We start from the raw sequence: 22,262 nt of genomic DNA on the forward strand, positions 1-22,262 counted from the left end.
GAGTGCAAAGCATGTGTAAGCAACTGCTGCCCTTCTGTTCCTGTAGCATTTTACATCTTCCTTGCAAGGTGTGATGGAGGAATCTGTCCTGATACCTCCTTTGTGATGCTTTCAGCTACCTTCGGGAGGTGTGCCGTGCGACTGGGGTCTGGGAGACACCGGGAGAGGAGCTTCCAAAGGGTCTCACCAGAAGCTCTACCATATTTAAAAAAAAAAAAAGAGGCTTAGGAGGGAGTATTCCCATCATGAAAATATCTCCACTACCCCTAAGTCCTCAGCAAAGGATGGAAAGGGTCACGGATGCTCACAGGGAGAGGGGTACTCTGGACCAGTGTTGAGGGATGTTGCCTGATGGTGCGGCGAACACTTGCTGGGATGGCCTGGGTTGGGCAGATGAACGCAAAGCTGCCTTTGCAAGGGTTGCCAGCCCGGTGCCTGTCATGGGAAGGACCTGCAAGGGCATGGGAATTAACAGCAGCAAACCTTAGTGCCTCGGGAGGGACTCTGCTGCACATCCCTCCCTCCGCCCACTTCATCCTTGCTCCCAGCGGTGCGGCCAGAGAAGAGACAACGCTCCAGCGACCGCTCACGCACCGCTGCTAGCAACAGCAAACCACCCCGACCGCTTGACTGTAACAGCTGGAAATACAGGGCAAAATTGTGGAGAGGACCCGACGCATAGCTGAACTGAACGGCTCATCAACCGAGATAAAATATTCCTCAAACAATTGTGAATCAGGAACAAATTACAAATCATTTTCAGTCTTTTTTTTGTCTTTTGTAGTTAACACATTAAATGAAAAGGAAAATAGCTAATGTCTATTCTTTTTTTTTTTCCAGGAGGTGAATCCAGCTCTAAAGTCGGGCTTCAGACCTGCACGCAGGTGACTGAAAGCACTTCTGGAAAAGGAGGCTTTGCAGGTTACAAGCAAAAGCACAGCTGAGGTCAACATTTATCTTACCTGTCATCCTTGTTTGTAACAGTAAATCTTCTCCTGATAAATAACTGGAGAAATCTCTACCACAGAGTGAAAAATTCATGCTCCAGTTAAACCTCAATTATATTTCCAAACAATATTTATCAGATTTTCTAATGTGTGCTTAGCGCAGTTCAATTTCCTGCTATCAGTCAAAAGTAGCGGAACGCGGCGAGGGGGCTGAAAGCGGCATTTTTCACATGTGAAATGGGATGTTGAAAACGGTAACAAGGTAGAGCGTCTATCTAAAGGGCATCGTTAGAAATGGGCCGCTACTTGAGAGCATCTTGATTTTTTATGAAATTCCAATCCGTTTCTATGCACACTGTATTGCTTTACTTTTCAAGACAAGGGGGGTTGATATGAGTTTATACAAGCTGTTTTCTAGGATGCTGAAATTGAAATTGTAACTTCACTTTTGTGATTCTGGGTGACAAAAAAATAATAGAAAAGAACAGCTCTCTCATGAGTCCCTGCACTTACTTCACCTCTGCCTATTTCCATATCTATCTACCACATTATTTAAGACAAAAAAAAAAAAAAAAGACTCAGGTCCATACAAAATTAAGGCCATGGCATTGAGTTACATACAGATTTTTCATTTAGTGTACATGAATAATTAATTTAATTATGTGCCTTTTTGCAAGTACACCATTTTCTTTACCTACAAGTCTGCATAATGCAATACGAGTCCAGGTGACATCTCCGACGATCGCTGGCAGTGTGCAATACCACCCGTGCATCTACAACTACAATTTTCATTCCAAATTTAAAAAAACACCTTGGACAAATAAAACAAGTCCCATTCTTGAGAAAGATGTACACTACATATCACATATATGTAAGTCAATTATTTTCCAAAGCACAGCCTTTGTTCTGGGTATGCAGCCATGGTCATTTTTAATCCTTAAGTATTTTCTTTTCTTTTTAAGAGTAAAGAAGTGAAGAAGTTCAGTTGCCTGCTTTGTCTTTCTGTTTTTAATTTTTCACATCTGTCCTTGCTTTAATAATCCCCAAACAGGTGTTGTATACATACACACGCTACCCTCCACCTGAATTCTAGTTGTGGGCGAGGCACAGAAAGTAAAAGCCTGCTTCTTTCTTTGCTCTCATTTGTGTCAAATAGACACATTTTGATTTTTTTAAAGCAGAAAAAATGTATTTTTCCTTGCTTTCTTGCACTCTCTTTCTTGATTTATCAAGAAATTCTTCAAAAGATTCTCCACTCAAAGCAGGACAGGGGATGAAACCAACCATGGAGCGTTTCAGTCCAGTGGTTAATTTTTGAGACAATTAGGGAAGAGTGATAACAAGGGGATGTCATGGGCTGCTGCACAAAACACTAGTGCCGGAGGGGGAAAGACCTTGCAGGTGATAGTGCTTGTGGCAGCGATGCTGCATGTTGGTTTGAAAGGGGGATTGCATTCGGCGTGCTCCTTTCCAGCCGCCTCTGTACGTGTGTGTGCGTGTGCATGTGCACGAATTCTTACATGCATGCACAACCACGTGTCCTAGAAAACAGCATTATCATTTGCAACCCCTTATATGTGATTAAAGTGTGTTTTCTCCTCTGAAGCTTATTCTGAGAGGGGGCAAGGGTTTTCATTTTCTTTAGTGAGACTTGCAGAGGACCAGCTGTACAGTCAGGAGAGATGCTAGACCAGCTTTTGGCACAGAGTGCCCTTCCTCAGGGCACTTCTGGGAGCCGTCACTCCTTGCCTTTCACGAAGCGCGTGGATGTCCAGCTGAAGCCCTGGTCCCACAGGACCCTCGCGCGGTCAGTTGACTTTCTCCCAAAGAAGTGGGATCTAGTGCTGTGAGCCCAGGACCAGGGACTGGATGCTCTTGGTTTCTGATCTTGGGCCCTTTTTTAGTGTTCCCTCCTCACTTGGCAAAGCATTTAAGCATGCAGTTAAGTCCGGTGCAGGATATCCTGGCCTCACTGGAGTCACTTGTAGTTTTGCCATTGGCTTAACCAAAACCGAAATTTCTCCCGATGTGCTTCAAGTGAAGCATGTATTAAAGTCCCTTGCTGATTAGAAATGCACTTCATTACACGCTTAAACTGTTGCTGAAACCAGGGATTTCATTTTCTGGCGATATTTCCCCCTGCTCCCGGGGGTCAAGCCCTTGTTCTCCTTGCCTCGGTTTCTCCAGGTGTGTGAAGACAGGCGGGGGTCGTACCTCCTGCCGCACCCGGAGGCTCGGCACGCGCAAAGCACGGTGCTGCTGCTCATTTCAGCCACGTGCGTGCTGCAGAAAAGGAGGCACTAAGACAAGTGTTGCAAAACCTGGGGGTAACTAGAGAGCAGATGCCGAGATTCCCATTTCAGATACATATAGAGAGGGGAGCTATAGCAGTATCATTCAAATGTGACAGCAGTCACTCCAACCTTTGCTATTAAGGCACGAAATTACATGTTCTTGCCTGAAAAATAGGAAGGGCTGATAAGGAAGACAGCTGGGATTTGCTTTCTTATCTGTATTTTACACACATGCCCCTTCATTTCCCCTACCTCCCAGCCCCTGTTTCCTGAATCCGGCGGGTTCGTCGGGGCTGCCATGTTGGTTTGCATGCAATGGGGGAGGCTTTTGTGCCTCACAGGGGCTGGAGGCAAATTAAATTCTCTATCCGCACGTGCTGGGAGCGGCGGCGTTACCGCCCGGGGCTCGGCTGCGTCTCCGGCTGCAGGGCGCCGAGGGCTGCGCCGCCGGGCACGAGCTGCTGCACGGCTGCAGCCACGGCTCCGTCTGCCGGCAAGGCTGCTCGGGACCAGCCTCGGCCACAGCACAGGCACAGAGGACAGATCTGCCAGTGCAGGACGCATGCCGGGGCTGTGTGCGAGGGCCACTTGCGGCCTGACCTGGCCCAGGCCATTACTTAGGATGCACAACTGGGGCCGTGGTCCATCCCCAGCGCTTTCCCAGGGGGAGCCATGAAGGCCGAGCTGGAGGGAGCTCACAGCAGCTCAGCGCCACGCACGCGTGGAAGAGTTTGCTGTGACGTGATGCCAGGATGTCCACGTGAGCAGCTCACCACATGTGTACTGCCGGTGCTGGGATAAACCCTGGCTGCTGCTGATAAACTCTCTTCTGGTTGCTGATCCATTTTAGCACGGGGGCCCAGGCAGGGCCAGGACGCAGGACACCCCCTTTCCAGGATAACACCCCCTCTAGCTTGTGCTCCTTCCCCTGCCTGCCCAGCTTCGAGGGAGGGCTGGGGAATGCTTTGGCATCCCCAAAGCGCCTTGCTGGGAGGTGCAGTTTCACTCGGGACTGGGCGATGGGGATCCCAAAGGTTTTGGGACTTCGTGCTGGCACAGTGCACTGGGAGGCGGCAGCTGTTGGGGAAGCTGGCAGACCAGGAGGCTGCAGATGGGCGATGCCTGAACCGAGGACACGTGTAGACGGAATAAAACGCTCCGTCCATTGCTCCTGGCTGCAGAGACTTCTCTGCAGTTATGCGCCGTCTCACATGACTGATGAATAATTAATGCCATTTAAATAATGAGGTGTTCATCATGAGCTATAAAAGGATGGAATAATTCACCCTGTCCTGCACCTGCCGGTTACAAGGCAGTTGGAGAAGGGGCGTCAAGGGGCAGAGGAAAAGGAAACCCTCTGGCACCAAGGGCAGGAGCTTGCTCAAGAAGCGTCTGGCTTGGCTGAGCCACATTGCACGAGGTGCAGCTCCTGTACCTGCTGCCCCGGGGCCGTCCCATGTGCGACCGCCCCACGGTGAGGCGTCAGGGACAGCCTCGTGACCGTCCCATGTGCGACCGCCCCGCGGCGAGGCATCAGGGACAGCCTCGTGACCGTCCCATGTGCGACCGCCCCGCGGCGAGGCATCAGGGACAGCCTCGTGACCGTCCCATGTGCGACCGCCCCGCGGCGAGGCATCAGGGACAGCCTCGTGACCGTCCCATGTGCGACCGCCCTGCGGCGAGGCATCAGGGACAGCCTCGTGACCATCCCGTGTGCGACCGCCCCGCGGCGAGGCGTCAGGGACAGCCTCGTGACCATCCCATGTGCGACCGCCCCGCGGTGAGGTGTCAGGGACAGCCTCGTGGCCATGCTGTGCCGTGCTTTTCTCACTGCACCTCGTTCACTTGCGGAGGCTGTGCGGGCAGAGAGCGCGGCCGGGCTCAAGGGGACGGGGGACAGGCCCATGGGGAGTCACACAACATGCGGATGAAGGGATGTCTCCTCTGAGCCCTGAAGTGGTGGCAGGGGCAGGGGCAGGGCAGGGTCTTGCACTTGATCACTGCAGAAATGCCCCATTCCTGCCCTAGCCGCTGTTGGGGACAGACTGCATGCTGGGCTAGGTAGGTAGGTCCCGTGCAGATCCAGGATGGCACTTCTTATTTGGGTCGCTGTTATAACTTTGACTGCAGTGTAGACAGTCCCAGTGTGCACCTTTTAGCTCTGCTACTGACCCACTCTGTGGCTCTAGGCAAGTCACTTAATCTCTCCATGCCTCATTTCCCAAGAGGAGAGGAGATGCTACCCCTCCTTCATGTCCCCTGTCTAACAGCACGGTCTGTAGGGCAGGCGGGCACTGCTTTTTCGATGTCTTTGTGCAGCGACAGATGCCAGCGAGGCCTCCTCTTCCTCTCATGCAGATCCACACCAGGAGTCACTGCAGCCAGCTCCCTCCTGGCCACTTTTCACCTTCTGAACCTGTGGAAAGGGCTTTATTAAATGACTGCAGCAGGTAATAGGCTCCTATCTGGGGACCTGCAATGTCCCTTTTTGTGCCATAGCTACTTCCCCAATTTGTGTGACCTCATTGATCTGTAGTTAATAGCAGCTATTATTTGCTACTTAATAGTTGATCAAAAGCATTTCCTTCTAATTATATGCTCTCGGTGGCTTAATGTTCCCGTGCTCATTATAGATTTCATAAGTGTGAGCTGCTCACTCCATGCAGAGCCTGGCTCTTGAAAACAGGCGATATCAGTGCAGCCGGCTGGGGAAAGCTTTTCTGTTCTGTGAAATGTTTGTGAGATTTCAAATAAGCTCCCACTCTGCATCCAGATAAATCAAGACCTTTCAGTGCCTTTTTCCTGGAAAAAAGAGTACGCTTGTGGAACAGCAAATAGCCCTCGGGCGGAGAGCTCGTCTGGAGCCGCAGAAGTGCCTGGCTCGATCCCTGCTTCGTCGGGGTCAGGTTCTGCGGTGGGGAGCGGGTCGCTCTCCGTGCCTCCTCTTGGCGCTGGTCCACTTCGTGTGTAAACGCTTCTGCATTCGTTGGGGCAGGACGATGAACCAAGGACTGGGAATCCTGAGGGTCGGCTGCCCCCCCGGCACTGATCCTTCCCCTGCTGCCGACCGAAATCCCATCCTGGATGTCCGTTTTGATGGACATTTCGACAAAACTGGTGCTGCAAAAAAACTTTCAGTTGAGACCAGTTGGCATTTTTTTCCCCATGGAAACGCTCTTTTAGTAGAAAACAATCTGGCTGCCTTTAGAAATAAGCATTTTCTAGTTGAGTAAAACACCTGTGAGCTGTTAGTAATTTAAAGGCAAGCAACAAAGCTGTTTTAGTGCTGGAGGAGAAAAGTGAAAACACACACATCAGTGCTTGCATCTGGGTTCAGCGTGGAAGGCCTGCCCGTATCAGAGCCCTTCAGATCCCACTCCAGCGAAGCATTTAAACACACCTTCTGCTTTTAGCAGGCGAATAGTCCCATGGATTAGCGCTGGGCACAAATCTTGGCCCTGCCATAAATTGCACCCTACCCCAATGTATGTGGAGGTCCAGCCAGTGCAAACATCCGTGCCGGGGCCTAAAGCAAGCAAGGCACGACTCCTTGCAACGTCGGCTCTGCCTCCATTTCTTGCCAAACTGTGGTCTCGGGATGCTGTGTTTCCATGGCAACAGCAGATGCTACCACAAACACCTAAAGCAATTCAGGGAAATGCTCCGGGCAGCCCCTGAGCTACAGGAGGAGGTGGCAGCGGTGGGGCCGGGCTGAAGGGGAGAGGGCGGTAGGGCAGAGCCGCACCCTGCTCCCGGGGGCAGCGTGGCGGAGTGAATGCAAGTGCATTCGGAGAATCGGGTCTGCCCTGTTTTGCTTCTGTGTCATCCCAGCCAAGTCAATCACGGGCAGATCGCCACTTGGTGCGATGGTCTATCACCGGGTTAAATGTGCTTCCCTATTTCCGAGATCCTGCATGGTCCTCCAGCTGCTTTGTTATGCGTAGGAGCTTTATATTGGGTGGATAAAGGGATTTTTGCTTTGGGGACAAAGCATTGAAGGCAGAATCCCATTGTGTGGACACGTACTTTGGGCGGTGGGTCTTTGCTGCGCGTGTGGACGCAGCATGGCAGAGGCATGTGCAAATGGGTCAGTACATATCCACTCTAGGCCGATTATTTATCATAACGTAACCGGTGAAGGAGCTGCCGTAGCCAGCCATGGAAACGCGCACGTGCGGTTTTCCAGGTGAGTCTCTTTTAGACAGGTGACCATTTTGGAGGGGTCTAGAAGCACTTTGGGACGCTGGACATAACGAGCGCTCTGGACGTGCAAGGTGATCCACCATCACGGATGTGGACTTAGTGAGCTCTTCCTTGACCCAGGGCTCAACCCCAGCGAGGTGTGTGAAGGACACTGCGGCTATGCCTGAAAATAGGCCGCAGCCCGGTCAAGAAGAAGCCTCTCGTCGGCAGCCAGAGACGTAAGCAGCGTCAGGATCGTCAAAGGAAAACGAGCCCTGGAGACTGATGCTCAGCAGTTCTTTGGATTGACTGGCTTCCTTTAAGGATCAGTCTTCAATAAGTGTCAGATAATTTGGCCCTTGGTCCGGGGCACATTCACGCATACCTTGAGTGCGTAGGTACCTGCCTCTTTTGCCGCCTCAGAAAACAGCACAAGATTGGCTCCAGGCTCGTGTGATTTGATGTGGGTCCCTCTCCTGTGCTGTGTGTTCTTGAGCTTTCCTGGTGCTCTGGGGAGGCAGGGTTTCAAGGTCTTCTCCCCTGCGAGGAGGCCTACACCGGTGCTCTCTTGAAAGGCAATGCACGCTGTGCGCACAGGCCATCAGCACCTGGCCCTGGAGCACAAAACGAGCACCAAGCGCCCTGTGGTGCAAGTATGAGAACTGGCACGGACCTGATGCAACGGGACATTCAAGACATGGGTTAGTCTTGGCTTGCAAAGTGCTGGGGCACAATGGCAGGGGAAGAAGAGGAGCAGAGAAGGAGCAAAGAGGCAAGACAGCCACTATTTTCTCATTCGTTTCTGGTTCCAAGACAGGAAGCGTAATCACATGAGGGCTAACTCTCTTCTGCTAAGTCTCCAAGCAGCTCAAATGGAGCAAAGAAAGCAGGGCTAGTGTCGTTAAGGGGCTCAGCTAGTCAGAAAAATAAGAGCTGTTCCTAATCAAGAATGCTAAACTAGTAATGGGAGGAAGCGTTGAGCTTAATGGGTTGAAACTCTTGGGCAAACCTGGGACTCGGCTGCTGTTTTCTCCAGCAGCAAATTCTTGACTTAACGCAGAGCTTGAGGACGTATCTCGCCATCTTTACCAAGCATGCAGAAGCTGGATGTGAGACGTCTGAAAGAGGCTGGGAAAGAAAACTTGCTCTGGTTACTTGTCTTGGGAAGCCAGCCTGGCCCATTTCATTCTCAGCATCCTGCCACGTCGCCGGCAGGACACCGACATCTCCGTTCTTCAAAAACTCTCGCCTTTGCGGACTCCCAGGCCCAGTTTGGGCCCTTGGGTCACTCCACAATGACCAGACGGCTACGGGATTCAACGCGTGAGGCAGCGTCGTTGTGCCGGTGAGAGATCACACCTCACCACCTTCAACCGCCCGTCCCTGGGCTTCCCTGGCGGGCTTGCAAATGCCTTTTCTCCACGTAGACTTTTACAGAGCGATGGCCATCGGGTGTTGCCTGTTGCACTACAAACCTGTCTGGGAGGACACAGCCCAGGTCTACCAAGAGAAGACATGTGGCAGCAGACAGGTGGGAAGAGAGGAGGAAAAATGAGATGACACTGGCCAGTGCTAGGAGAAGTCATCTGGGCGTGCCAGCTGCATGTCTACACGTGTGCTTTAATGTGCATTAGCCTATTTTTAATGCTCATTAAAGAGTCACTAAAAATATGCTATTTAGCTAATGCACATTAAGTGTCACTGAAAGTTGTGTGCTTTAGTTAATGCACATTAAGACAGGCTAATGCACATTTTCCTAGTATCTCACAACGGAGGCACCATATTTAATGTGCCTTAGTTAAAGCGCATCAATGCATGTGTAGACGTGCCCAGCACTGAGTGGGTCGTTCAGGTGCCAACAAAGGGAACATTTAAGGACGGTTTTGAAGGAGGACAAGGAGAGGCCGTAGGGGGTGCGAAATGGAGCTTCTTGCCCGCATGAGGGGACGGTGGGAGAACGAACATGGGGCTTGTTTGCAAACACGAGGGGTCGGTGGTACGGACGGACATCGTGGGCCTGTGGGCAGTGCCGTGAAACAAGGGGCCCATTGCCTGGAAGTTAAATCTCCAGGCTCAGGTGGCCAAGGACGGGCCGAACGTGCTACCAGCGAGGATGTGTCCTGTCAAATCCCCTGAATGCCTGGCGTCCCTCATCAGCTGCGGCTGCATTCATATCACGAAGGGGAGGGAGCATCTCTCTGCGCCGTAATGGATCTCTCTATTGCTGAAGCAAGCCCCAGGACTGATGGAAAAGTAACCCTGCCTCTCCCAAATCATGAACTATGATTTAAAATATAGCATCTGCCTCGCAAGGACCAAAAGATGCAGGTTTTGTTCAGAGTTTTGTTCAACCTGCTTCGCATCCCGCTCCTAACTGTATGGAGAAAGACGACGCTTGCCAGGAATCACAGCTCCTTCCGATTTCATTCTGGGGTGGGCTTTTCTCACTCACGGCGGGCTCTGGAGCCGGGATCCCAGAGGACAACGACACTGTGTGCAAAGCACGGCCGCGCGAGTCCAGCCGGCCCCGCGGTGGCTGCAACCCGTGCAGACGGACGCGCATGGCGGGCTGGCGATGCAGGCGCAGGGCCGTTCTCCGTGCCAAGCCAGGTTCATTAATCTCAGGGCCCTGACAAGCCCGTGCTTCTATTGATTTCCCAGCAGGCCATCCATCAGCGTCCCGTCGCAACAGGAGCCAAAACGGGGAGCGCTCGGCAGAGACCGGGGAGGGAGCAGGGTGGGGGTTTATCTCCAGGGCACAGGACACTCCTAATCGATGCCGCCCGAACAAGGCGCCCAATGCATTGAGATGGGGCTGAAAAGCACCTCAGAGCAGGGGAGGGTTTGCTCATCTGATGGAAACTCTGCGGCAAGTGGAGCCTGTTTGCCGGGGCTGCCCACGGGACTGCCGCAAGGACTGCTCGGGTCCTGCGGGCCAGGACCGCGTGGACGCTCCGTGACAGGCCCCCACGACACCCTCGAGCACCCACCGCGAGGCAGACGTAGCAGCAGCTTCTGCCTTGCCAGGAGCTCCCACCGGGACCCAGAGGGCCAAGCCTCACAGGGCAAAAAAGGTGCCGCGTTTCCCCGCTCCGGCCTCTGCTGTAGCTGCCAATGCAGGGACCAAAAGCATTTTTCAGCAGCTAATTATATCCCCCGTCTCCGCAATCAATGGTGAGTCATCCCGGCGAAGCGCTCCGTAGCAAGGGCTTGCTTGAGGGGGAGGCAGCTCCTTGGAATTGAAACAGCTTTTAGGCGAACGCGATCGTCTCTCCATACAAGCCTGGTACTCGAGAGCCTTTTAAAACGATGCACAGACACACAGCCCGGCTCCTGCAGAGTCTGACTTGAGCCTTTGGCACCAACTGGCCTCGGCACGTGTGTGAAGACACGCTCATGAACAGTCCTGCAGGATCGTGGCCCAACTCCGCCCCTCCCGTGGCTGGGACCCCGGCGCAGCGCGCAGCCCACGCCTCGTGGGTGCAGGGTGCCCGAGGGCCCTTTGAAAACTGCAGCCGCGGGGCTGAACTAGACCGTTCCCTGGCTCCTGCGATCGCGGGGCAGCGTCTTCCTCACCGTGGCCACGAAGCCCGAGGCCCTGCCTGGGCGAGCGGTGCTGCGGGTGCCACAGCCGCCGGGGGTATGGCAGGGATGCTGGGGACGTGCAGGTGTGACAACGCACCCCTCTGAGGTCTGTCCAAACCGGGGCGCCAGTGCAACAAGCCCTCCACCCCGTGCCCCCGAAAGAAAAGGGTGGGTGCAGTAACACAGCAATACCACTGCTACGTCCCACCTATCGAGTCCCACAGGATTCAGCTTTAAGTTTCAGCCTCCATACTGACCCCGCAGGATCAGCTCCCCCATCCATCCTGCCCACCCGATGGCCACGGGCCTCGTGCTGGGGGGTATGAAGGGCCCATCGGATCCACTAAACGTGGAGAGATGAACCAAGGCCCAGCTTGCTGCTTGTACCCCACAGCGCGCTCCACACATTGCCACAGGCCAGGCAAGCGTGCGGAGCTCTCCTTTGCACACCAAACGTCCACAGGCGTGCGGGCAATGGAGTGAAGGTCCCCAAAGGTTAAGCAGTGTGTGCAAGAGCCAGGGGTGGCTCTGTGTGACCCTTGCAGGTGCCACGATGCTGCTCAGGCTCTCGCTGGCCTGGCTGCAATGAGAGATCTCCCCGAGAGCGCAGCCGGCGCTGCCCGGAGCAACGCGAATCGTGGGGGGGGGACACGCGGAGAACCTGGCCCTGCACCGGGAGCTGAAATATCCGTCAGTCTCTGCGCCGGTCCCTTTTATCTCCAGCACCAAATACCCCCGCCGCCCAGCTTCTAAATGACGCCTGCATCGCAGGTAACAAATGCACCCCCCGAGGGCTATTGATCTCTTGGTGAGATGTAACGGGAACAGGTATTTCTGCAGTTCTGATGGGAAAATCCTGTGCTCAATAACCCTCGAACTGTCAGTGCAGCCCGCGGAGCGAGGTGTGCCGGGTTGTGTTCAGTGTTGAGACAGTCACATAAAAGCAGATTAAGAACCCAGGCGGGGCCCAGATTTACTAAATGCTTTTTTTCTTTTCTTGCACATGTGGCTGAGCTCTTCTTCTCCGTCTACGGCTGCCGGATTCCCGGGGTGTTTTGTTCTCTCCGTCTCTTCTGCGGCTGCGGCTGCGGCTGCGCCTACCCTGGAGGGCTTGGTTCTGTTTCAACACGGCTTAACTACCATCCTTGTGCATCCCAGTGCAAACGGGACAGGGATGCTGGCTGCCAGGCACGGCAGAGGTGTGTAGCGGCCAGAGGTCGGACTCGCAGCAAATCCCACCGTCGCAAAATTGCTCTGCGTTGCAAACTAGGACAAAAGCAAAGATGTTCTTGTTCCCCACAAAACCGCCTCACAAAAGTTACGTTCTGGACCATTCGAAGCACTTGGTCTCAACAAACCAAGGCTTTGGCTGTTCTATTTGTAGAATATGAATAAAAGACATTTTTAAATAAAGAGCCCTTTTGAGACAAGCAAAGAAGACAGATTCCAATCTGAAACACGGAAAGGACATTTTGACATCGAGACTCTTCATGCCGCCCCCTCCCCTCCGACCAAGACAGACGTGCTCCAACGGAAAGTTTCTATGTCGACAAAATGGCATTTTTCAGATAGAAACATGTTCGGGGAGAGAATTGCTGACCTGCGCTGTCCGCCGCGCTCGCGCTCGCTCTCGCGTCACGCTGGGTGCCCTCAGACTACATGAAAGGGAACCTGATTAGGGGGTAAGTAAAAGAGAAAAATCTTTTAAACTTTTCTTCTAGGATTCACATCTAAACTCCAAGGTGCTCTCGAATTCTCTGTGGTTAATTATTTACACCCGTGCTCCTAGTGAGACTTGTCTGCCTTCCCTCAGTGAATAAGCCAAATAATACGGCTGCTTTCCACAGAAGTGAGAAGACTGGTGTGACTCTCTCCACGGCGAAACATGAGATGGGACATTACTATGATAAAGGCAGTGACTGCACCGCAGAAACATCAGGAGTTTTGCAAAGTGTTTTTTTCCCCTTCTATCCCCTGGGGAGCCATGCTGAGAGCCCAGCCGAGGAAGCTGGTATTGGCTGCATGAAAAGCAATATGTGTTAGAAGTATGAGTACAAATGGGTGGGAAACAGGTTTCCCATCCCATGGAAATGTTCAAGTTCTTGAAAGGCTCCCCTTGTGCATCAGAGACCGAGAGCTGCTCAGCCAGAAACGCCGATGGCTTGGTGGCTGGCGCGTGCCCTGGCCGCGTGGGAACCTGGAAGGAGTCCCTGCTCAGAAGTGTCCCACTCGCCGCCCTGAGCCAGGTCTCGCTCGGTCTCTTCTCTAGAAGCAGCTCCACCTTGCACGCAGAAGCACAACGCGGGCCGGGGAGGGAACAAGCCCCCAGAGAACAAGGCCACAGACAGCACTGGTGACAAGGGCCCTTCTCTGGCTGCATCATCAGGTACAGGGGATGTCAACCACAGACAAGATCTTGGTGACCTTTGTCTGGTGAACCTTCCTTATCGTCAGCGCCCGCTCAAACTTCAGACTGTCCTGACGCGCTGGCTGAGAAACGGGATGGATAATTTGCAAAACTTTTCATGGAGACTGACCTCTTAGTTTTATTTCTTTTGGACAAAAGACGACTGTTCAGGAAATTTGGACTAGTCCCAGTGTTTGTTGCAGAAATGCCCAAAGGCTGCAGTTAGGAACGGCAGCTTTATATACATACGTGCATGTGTGCTACACACACCCATGCTTCGGACACACGTGCACATGTACGCACAGGATCCTCTAGTTCCTGGCTGTTTCTCTCATTACCCTCCTCGCTTTCAAATTCGCTCTATATTTGAGGGACGGCTTCTCCCTCCGTTTAACACCAGGCTGCCCTTGTCAGGGGAGCTCTGCTCGAGGCCGGGATGGCTCACGCAGGAAAGCTGACCCCGTGGACCTTCCTCCTTGCCCGTCTGCGCGCGGCTCAGCCCTTGGCTCCGGCTGCGGCGGAGCGGCGGGCACGCTGCCTGTGCTGTGCCATCGGGGCGACACGCCGGCCCACGCTCTGACCCGCCAGCCCGAACCGCTGATGCAGCACAGGGCAAGGGAAGGGGAGGGAGAGAGCAATAACCCAGCACTGGGCATCCTCCTCTCCCTCCAGCTGCTGCGGTTAATCCAGAGTCTTTTACAGGGAGACACATCCAGCATCATAACTTCAAATGGCTGGTGGAAGCCAGAGAAAATAGCAAAATAGGATTTTTTTTTCTTAATTATGACTTCAATATTTGTTTGTCCATGATTTTCACGGGTATTTGCAGTGTTTGCAGGGTCTGGATCTCAAATAGCTTTCTCCAGAAGCAGCTGCTGAGAAGAGGGGAAAAGCTTCTGATGTTTATTTTCTGTGGTTCATAAAAGACAACCCCTTTCCCCGTGGCAGGACTTCTCACGAACATCACTTAATAAGCTGCCAAAACCTAACCCATTATGGAGCCCTTTTAAGTGGTTGCCAACACGGTTTAATTTTCAGGGCTCCCATATTTCATTCTGCTTGCTGACAACTTCAGGTGGAAGCAATTTCGCTGTCTTGTAACTCACAAAGTAATTATAATTAGTATCCTGAGTGGTGTCTGCACCGGGACACAGGTTGATACATCACCAGAGCCAATACGGATGCAGCACCATTTACCTCGAGATGCCAGGAAAGCTCGGGGCAAGCGCAGTCACACAGCGAGACGGCTCGCGGTCGGCCGCATCCAAGGCATCTGGGTCGTGGGCCTCTGGAGATACGCGCCGATGACAAAATTGGGGAGGAGGCCGTCGGGACAGGCAGACTGCAAGGCGGCAGCAAGGGGAAGCAGACAGGGAGAGCGGGCGGGCGTGCTTGTTCATGCGTAGCTGGCGGGACTCCTCGCCACGTGCTGGGATGGCAGCCGTCACAAACACTGAACTCAGCATCACACGGCAGGAGTCTGGGGAGCAACTTCGTCCTGAAGACCCAGGTTGCTTCGGCACGAGCCGCAGGTGCCCAAACCAAAAGCGAGGTCCTCCCAGCTTGCACACAACAGGCAGGCTCAGGGGAGGTGACTGCAGGAAACCAGAGGGCTAGGATCCCAAGCCCAGGCAGGAGCCTTGGAGAGGGTGGAGGAGGAAGGCAGACATGGGAGAAGTCTTGGACAGGTGGCAGAAGCTCCCTCTTTGCACCTGCTCCTCCCGGCGCGGTCTCCTCCGAGGTAGGTACCGCGGCGGCCCGGTATGGGGCTGTCCTGTGCGGAGCTGCTGCACCCACCCACTTTCCCAGCTCCGAGGGCCTCCCCAGGGGTGCTTCACATCTGGCCGACCCCCTTCCCGTGAGCCTGGGGTCACCGCTGCCACCACCCAGGAGTCTCGGTCTGTCCGCGGCCCCGTGCCCCTTGGGATACACAGGCCTTGTAGACCTTGAGGATGCTCAACCCACTGCAAGGACTTGGGGTGCTTCCCTTGGCCTGGAGCACAAATAGTAGCCTCCCTTAGTCAGCCAGACCAAGGGGACACGAAGGCACGCCTCTTGTCCCTCTCCCAACATGCTAGGTGCAGTGGAGAACTTTACTGGCTACAGAGAGGAGGCTTGGGGAGGATTCAGGACAGGGAGGAATCGCAGAATAACCTGAGCGCACCCAGTGTGGCTTGTCCGGCGCTGATTATGCACCTGCTGTATTGCAAGCTATAGATCTAGATAGGTTTCGAGTGGCTTACTCACAAGCATCATGCAGAGGCTGGTTGAGCTTGCCTCTCGAGGCAGCCAGGTCAACATGTGCCCAGTTTCAAGGAAGGGAGGGAGAGATCCCCCTCTCCCTGCCTGGTCGGTTGCTCCCGTGCTGTCCAAACTGGCCCTCTTCCCCTCCTGGGCAGTCTGGGCTTATATAGCCCTTTTGACACCATGATCCTGATCCAGTCCTGCCCAGGTGTTGTTGGACGCTACCCGATCGACTTGAAATGCATCACCGGTTACCTGGAGGAGTGACAGGAGCTCCTGCCCTGCCCCATGCCACGACCTCACTGCTCAAACCTGTGCGTCCAGCCAGGTGGGCAGACAGGTGAGAGAGCTGAGCTAGTCACGTGACCTGCACAGGTGGGACCCTGGCAAAAGGAGGAGCAGGTCGCCCCCTCCCAGGAACGTCCCAGCCCAGGTCACCTGCCTCAGACAGGTCGGCAGAGCTGGTGGACAGGTGAGCAGACAGCGGCACGGACAAACCCAAAGACGGGTCTGGCCAGATGCTGGAGGGCGTTCTGCCCCAGGCACGTCCGGCGCGTGCCACCCGGGGCTGCGCTCCCGCAGACGGCGCCAGGGGCCTGGCCTGACTCTGCCCTGCAGCCCGGTCTCCACGCTGGCGGGCACCTTCGCGCCAGGGAACGAGCTGCACGAACGTCCGTCCGTAGCTTCCCGCGGTGACCCCGGCTGCGGGACTCCCGCACGCGGTTTGTGGAGGGCGGGATGCTGCAGTGCAGCCGCTTCGGGCACTACGTGCATGGGTGGCACGTGGATCTGGAGGGGACGGCGTATGCAAGGGCAGCTTTCCTGCCCGGCTTTCCCTGGCAGAACAAACAGTTCTCCGGAAGGACGGTCCTGTTTTCGGAGGCAACCCGGGTCTTTGCCGGCGCCAGTCCCATTCACAGCGGCTCCCTCCTGTTTGGTTTCACTCCCACTCCCACTCCCAGAGCTAGCATCTCCATAAAGGGCTAATTACTTTGCGAGGAGTGAAGCGAGCCGTGCCCGGGCCCCAGGTGAGGCAGGAACGATGCGAGGGGACGCTGAGAAGGAAATGAAGAGGCCCAGCAGGTCGGTCACGAAGAACGGTTTTATTGGAAAAGCAGAGGGGAAGCGTTGTGGAGGACGAGGCGCCGGCTGGAAGCGTGACCCGGCACTCCCAGCACGGTTTCTGCCCCGCAACGCCCCTCCCGCGTGGCAGGCTCTGCGCTTGCTTGCAACGGGATGCTTCCCCTCCTGCCTACGTCTCGGCGCGGCGCCCAGGCCCCCGGAGCGTGCAGAGTCACCGCCCAGCACGGCGGAGACGCGCTCGGGGACACGCAGGGACAGAGGTGCTGTCCTCCTCGTCGAGGGTCCCCGTTGCCAGGCCTGCCTGCAGCAAAGCAAAGGAAGACTAGATGATCCCGGGGGACCGCGACCACCTGCTGCTGCCCTTCCCCAGGCACAGCGCGGTCCTCGGGGTCTCTGTGCAAATCTCTCCCCGTCTCCCACTTGCTTGGCTGTGGTGTTATCAGTGGGTGGGTTTTGGCAGGGTAGGAGACCCCTCGCGCAGCCGGGTCTCCCCTCGGCAATGCCTTTTACAGGTCGCTCTGCCGGCCTCCACCCCGCTCGCTGCTCCGGCGTCCTTGCTCTGCCCTCCCGCAGGAGCTCGGCTTATCTCAAGCTGCAGCAAGGGAAGTTGAGGCTGGATATTGGGAAAAACTCTCTCACAAGGAGGGTGCTGGAGCACGGCAACAAGTTACCCAGAGAGGTGGCGGCGTCTCCACCCTTGGGGGTTTTGAAGACCCTGGTAGACAAAGCCTCGGCTGGGATGATGTAGGTGGGGCTGGTCCTGCTTGGAGCAGGGGGTTGCACTAGATGTGACCTCCCCAGGTCCCTTCCCATCCTCATGTCCTATGATTGTACCTCCGCTCCTGGAGCCCTCGTGCCCTCACTGCTGAGGTACTCCTCTTATCTCCTCCAAGGGCCTCCTTGGCCGGTTTATCCCTCTTAAGAGACCCTTCCCCCTCTTCTTAGTAATGGGCTACAGGGGCTCCCAGCCTGATATCTGTTCCTCCGGCTAAGCAAGGGTTAATCAAGCATGCCTGGCAAAAGCAGGGCTAAGGGAGATTGCTTTGGAGATAAGAAGATGGAAACTGCAGTTAATGAGCAGAGTTAATCTATCTGTTTAGATATCTCATCTACAGATGATCTCCCCCCTACCCTCTGGTAAACTACCCAGTGTGAAAATCCAGCTGATAAGAGCAGGAGGAGCCTTGAAAGGGATTTTCAAAGCCTTACATTTAGCAGAAAAAAGTGCTGGGTGTGAGATAGCAAACCCGATAGTCCAGCACCTGGCCCCAGCAGACAAGCAGCAAGTGCAGGGAAAGGGGCCTTCGCCGGACTGCAGGGCACAGATGTGACCGATGCTGGACGACCAGCACTGCGGGATGCTGAGTCCAGCCGATGGGAAATGACCTCCCTGCAGGACATTTCCAACACTGAAACCTTAGGTGCTTCCCAATTCACAGGGAAGCTCAGCAAAAAGGATGATTGGAAACCTTCACTGTAAATTGGGGTGATACTACCCCCTGCACCTGCCACAGATAACCCCACATCAGCATTGCTTTCTGGCACGACTGCATCTCTGGGGATGCCCGACATCTCTCTCCGGGGCTCAGGAGGATGCAGAGCTCTGCTCGCGCCTGACCCGACATGAAACGTTGTGTTTCCGTTTTCTTGAAGGAAGACACCATGTTTTCTAATAGAAACATGCCAATTTGGGCAAACCCCATTTTCTGACAGGGGTGATGCCTCATTCCCAATTCTTTTGGCCAGCCAGTCTTTAGAGGAAACAGTATTTCTCTTCTACAGCCTCGGTTTCTAGATCACTGCTTCCATCCATGCAGCCTGTGCCTCGCTGCCTTTGCAGCCAGCTGAGATGTGTGGGGCTTGCCTCGTTTCTAGCTACCATTTTGGAGCAGTTTGCTGGCAAAACAATACTTGGTACTGTGAGTAGTCTAGTCTATTCAGCTTCTTGTACAGCCATCGCACCCCAGCATGTGGGGACCATCCAGTCCAGCACGAAGTGATGCCACAAAGATGTCATGCATGGTTTCTCCTCTCTCTTTCCTCATCTTCCCCTGCAGAAAATGACGTGTGATTGGTTCTGGTGGGGATCTGGTTTGGGTGTTGAATGTCTGCGGTGCTCAGCGGCTACGTGAGCTTGAAGACGTGTGTCTGAGGCTGGAGCTGGGGATGTTGCTGTCCACGGGAGTTCATTCCACGTCCTTGCGCTGGCCGCCAAGGAAGCATTGACCCCGTACGGAAAAGCTTCACCCAAGCAGTGGAAATTCCCATTGTACCTCAGGAGGAGAATAAACTGTGACAGCCTTTGTCCCAGAAGTCTAGGATGTACCCCCCTGGACTTCAGAGCCTCCAGAAAAATTCACACACACACACACACACACACACACTGTAAACTTATCCAAGAACTATTCTGCATTACAGTGGAGAGAAAAACAACCTAATTAAATCTTCATTGTTCTTATCCAAACACCACCATCACAGTGGAGAATGCTGCAATTAATGCATTTCTTCCTTCTTTAAATTAGAATTTCATTTAGAGGGTGGCACACCTAATGAAGTGTTTCATTATGACTCACTGTAAGGCTTTTGACCTCATGTCTTACAGTGTGTTATTACTGTTGGATCTGTCAGAACAGATGCCATTTTACGGAGAAAGCAAAATTGCAAGAAAGTGACAGCATCTTAATTCGATTTTTTTTTCTTTTTGTCACTGGCAAGAATTCATGTATTTCCAATTCTAGTAATGTGGAAATGCAAATATTATAAGGACCACTGTGAATAAGAGAACCTAGCGTTTGTATGGCACCGTTCACCTATTTGGCCTACAAATGGTTTAAATAGGAGCTGGACTCTGCATATATGCCACTCAGCGCACATGACAAACTTCTGGCATGCCTTGATGAATAAATGAGGGCTTCTGGGAATTAGTGACCTGGATGGTAGCTTGTGAAATAAAGAGTGCTAAAGTGGAACAGTGCGTCAATAAATACACATTATCGCTTAGAGGGAATTCCTCAAAGGGTTAGGTTCTTGCTTGGATCTTACTGTTTTTCCATTAAGAACATAAGTGCAGGCTACAAAAAGGCCATGGATGTATGGCAATATGGGATATGCAAAACTAGGACTGAAGAGGCTGTCCTTGAAAATTAATAAGATGTGACTTTGTCTAGCTAATCTATTAAACAGCTGATTCTCACGGCCTTCAAGAAACTTGAGCTTGTAAATATGGTTTTAAATTAAGTTACAGAGCTTACGTAGCAAGAAAATGCTGCTAAATTGCACGGTAACTACTGGCCATTTAATTACCAGCTCTGGACCCTATTGCAGCAAGATAACTGCAGGCCGTTAACCCAGAGTGCGGCTGACCTGGGAGTTCCTTTGGTACCCGGCCCGCACGTCATTTCCGAGCCATTTGCAGTCGGTTGTCTTCACGGGGTGGTCCGGGCACGGTCACAGGGGTGAGGCTTCCCACGAGAGGGAAGGATGGCCCCTGTGCCGAGCCCAAGGCTGCAAGCTATGAGGACGATGCTCTGGGTGCTGCCCTGCGCCACGCCGCGCCGCCTTGCACACCAGGCACAAGGTGAACTCAGCTGAGTCCGTGGCTTATAATCATCGCATCGCAGCAGAGCTGGGGACCAGGGGGACAGTGTGGGACGCTGGCAGGGGCACGGGTGGTGAAGGGTCCCATCCGCTCAGCTGTTTGTCAGTCACCTCTTACTGCAGAGCACAGGGAGGGGGTCTCTTGGGCGAGATGCACCTTAGGGGCCGACCTGCAAAGGATGGAGAGAAAGCCCTACAGCTCCGAGACTCGTGCCTGGAGAAGCGTACGCTGGCCGTCTCCCACAGCCAGCACTAACACCTCGCAAGCCTTCTTTGATGCGTAAATGATACTTTTCTAACACAAAAGACATTGAAGCCAACACAGATTAGCTTTATTATGGATCTCATTGTAATGGATATAGATAAATTAACTGCTAGTCTGGAAATTGATGGTTACCTAGGGACCAGTGATTGTGAGCTGATTATATTCAATATCAGCAAACAGAGGTCAGCCCTGGCCAGTTATGCATGTGTGTGTATATATATCTATAATATGTGTGTGTGTGCATCTCCTTTGTTCCTCAAAAGAGCTCTTTCCCCAAAACTATGTAAGATTATGAGCAAAATGATGGGAAGAAAAAATTAGATAGAAAAATGTGAATGAAATGTGGGAGTTTTTACAGAAGGGTTTATGAAATGATTAAATAGCCACAATCAAGGGAGTGGACAGCTGCAGCTTATAGCCCATCTTTGTTCACAGCAGTTGGAAATAAAAAAGCAAGATATAATAAATGGGAAAAAAGCAAAGGAGAAACAGATACCAATCACTATAAAACTAGAAATGATAACTACCAAATTGACAAGGGGAATGAAAACTCTCCGGGGAGAATTCATGGGGGACTGAGCTTATTGGCAATAAGGAGGAGCTTTTAGAAAGTATTTTAGGAATAAAAGAAACGTTAGTCATGGCGTTGGCCTGCTCCATGAAGGGCACGAGAAGCTGTCAGTTATGATGCAGGGAAGGCAGAAGTGCTCGTTAAGTAATTCTGTTCTGTTTTTAGAAAGACACAAGACGACGCACTTGCATCACATGAGAATGGCGGAAGGTTTTCCAGGCCATCAGGGACAAAGAGACCGCCACTAACCACACCTGCTACAGATGAAATATTTGTAATCCACAGATCCCAAGAGTGCTAAAAGAGCTGCCTGGCTGGAGTGACCTCTGGCCCATTGCTGGTGGGTTTTAATAGACCGCCGAATGCTAGGGAAACTCCAGATGACCAGAAGAAAGCCAGTGTTGTACCAGTATTCAAAAAGGGCACCCTGGATGTCCTAGAAAACAAGCAGTTGATCAGCCAAGGCCAAAAAGTGGGGAAAAAATTGATATGGGAGTCTGCTGATAAAGATGTGAAGGACAGGACTATAATTAATGATCATCAACCGTGTTCTAATAAAAGGCATCTTTTGTCAACTAAGTCTGTTCTCATTGTTGGAGGAGATTACAAGTTGGGTGATAAAGACAACGGCACAGATAGCACAGACTTTTGAAAGGTGTTGATTCTGCCCCAGGCTCTGGTGAAAAAGAGAGCGCTGTTCCAGATCAATAAAGCACATGGTAAATGCACCAAAACCAGATAACTGACAGATATTTTTTAAAAAGGGATTCAGCATTTAAAGGGGTGCGCCTATGGGGTTTCCACAGGGGCCAGTTGTTGCTCTGGTGCCATATACTGTCAGTGTCTTGCCGTAAATATAAAATCAATGCTAATACAGTGTGCAGCGGATGGAAAGGCCGGCTGAGGGGCAAACCAGGATGAGGGCTGAGCAGTTGCACAGAGAAATCTGGTTCACTCCCTGTCCTGGGACTGTTCAAACAAGTGCTTTTCAAAACAGCCCGATGCAGAGTTTTGTGCGGGAACGCAGGCATTGCCCGGGCGCCGGGGAACGGCACCATGCACAGCCGCGATGGACTTAGCGGCTCAG

General features: G+C 53.1%; 1 long non-coding RNA gene across 1 annotated transcript in view; it reads left to right on the forward strand.

The window, feature by feature from the left end:
* LOC109283708 (uncharacterized) overlaps positions 1–1,446 on the forward strand; it is a 58,720-nt gene extending 57,274 nt beyond the window's left edge. The window contains exon 3 of the long non-coding RNA XR_009462896.1: positions 841–1,446. This is a non-coding gene — a long non-coding RNA (uncharacterized LOC109283708). The remainder of the gene's footprint in view (positions 1–840) is intronic.
* The last annotated feature ends 20,816 nt before the right edge of the window (positions 1,447–22,262 follow it).

The sequence above is a fragment of the Alligator mississippiensis genome, chromosome 6 (assembly GCF_030867095.1).
Source record: "Alligator mississippiensis isolate rAllMis1 chromosome 6, rAllMis1, whole genome shotgun sequence".
Classification (NCBI taxonomy): Eukaryota; Metazoa; Chordata; order Crocodylia; family Alligatoridae; genus Alligator; species Alligator mississippiensis.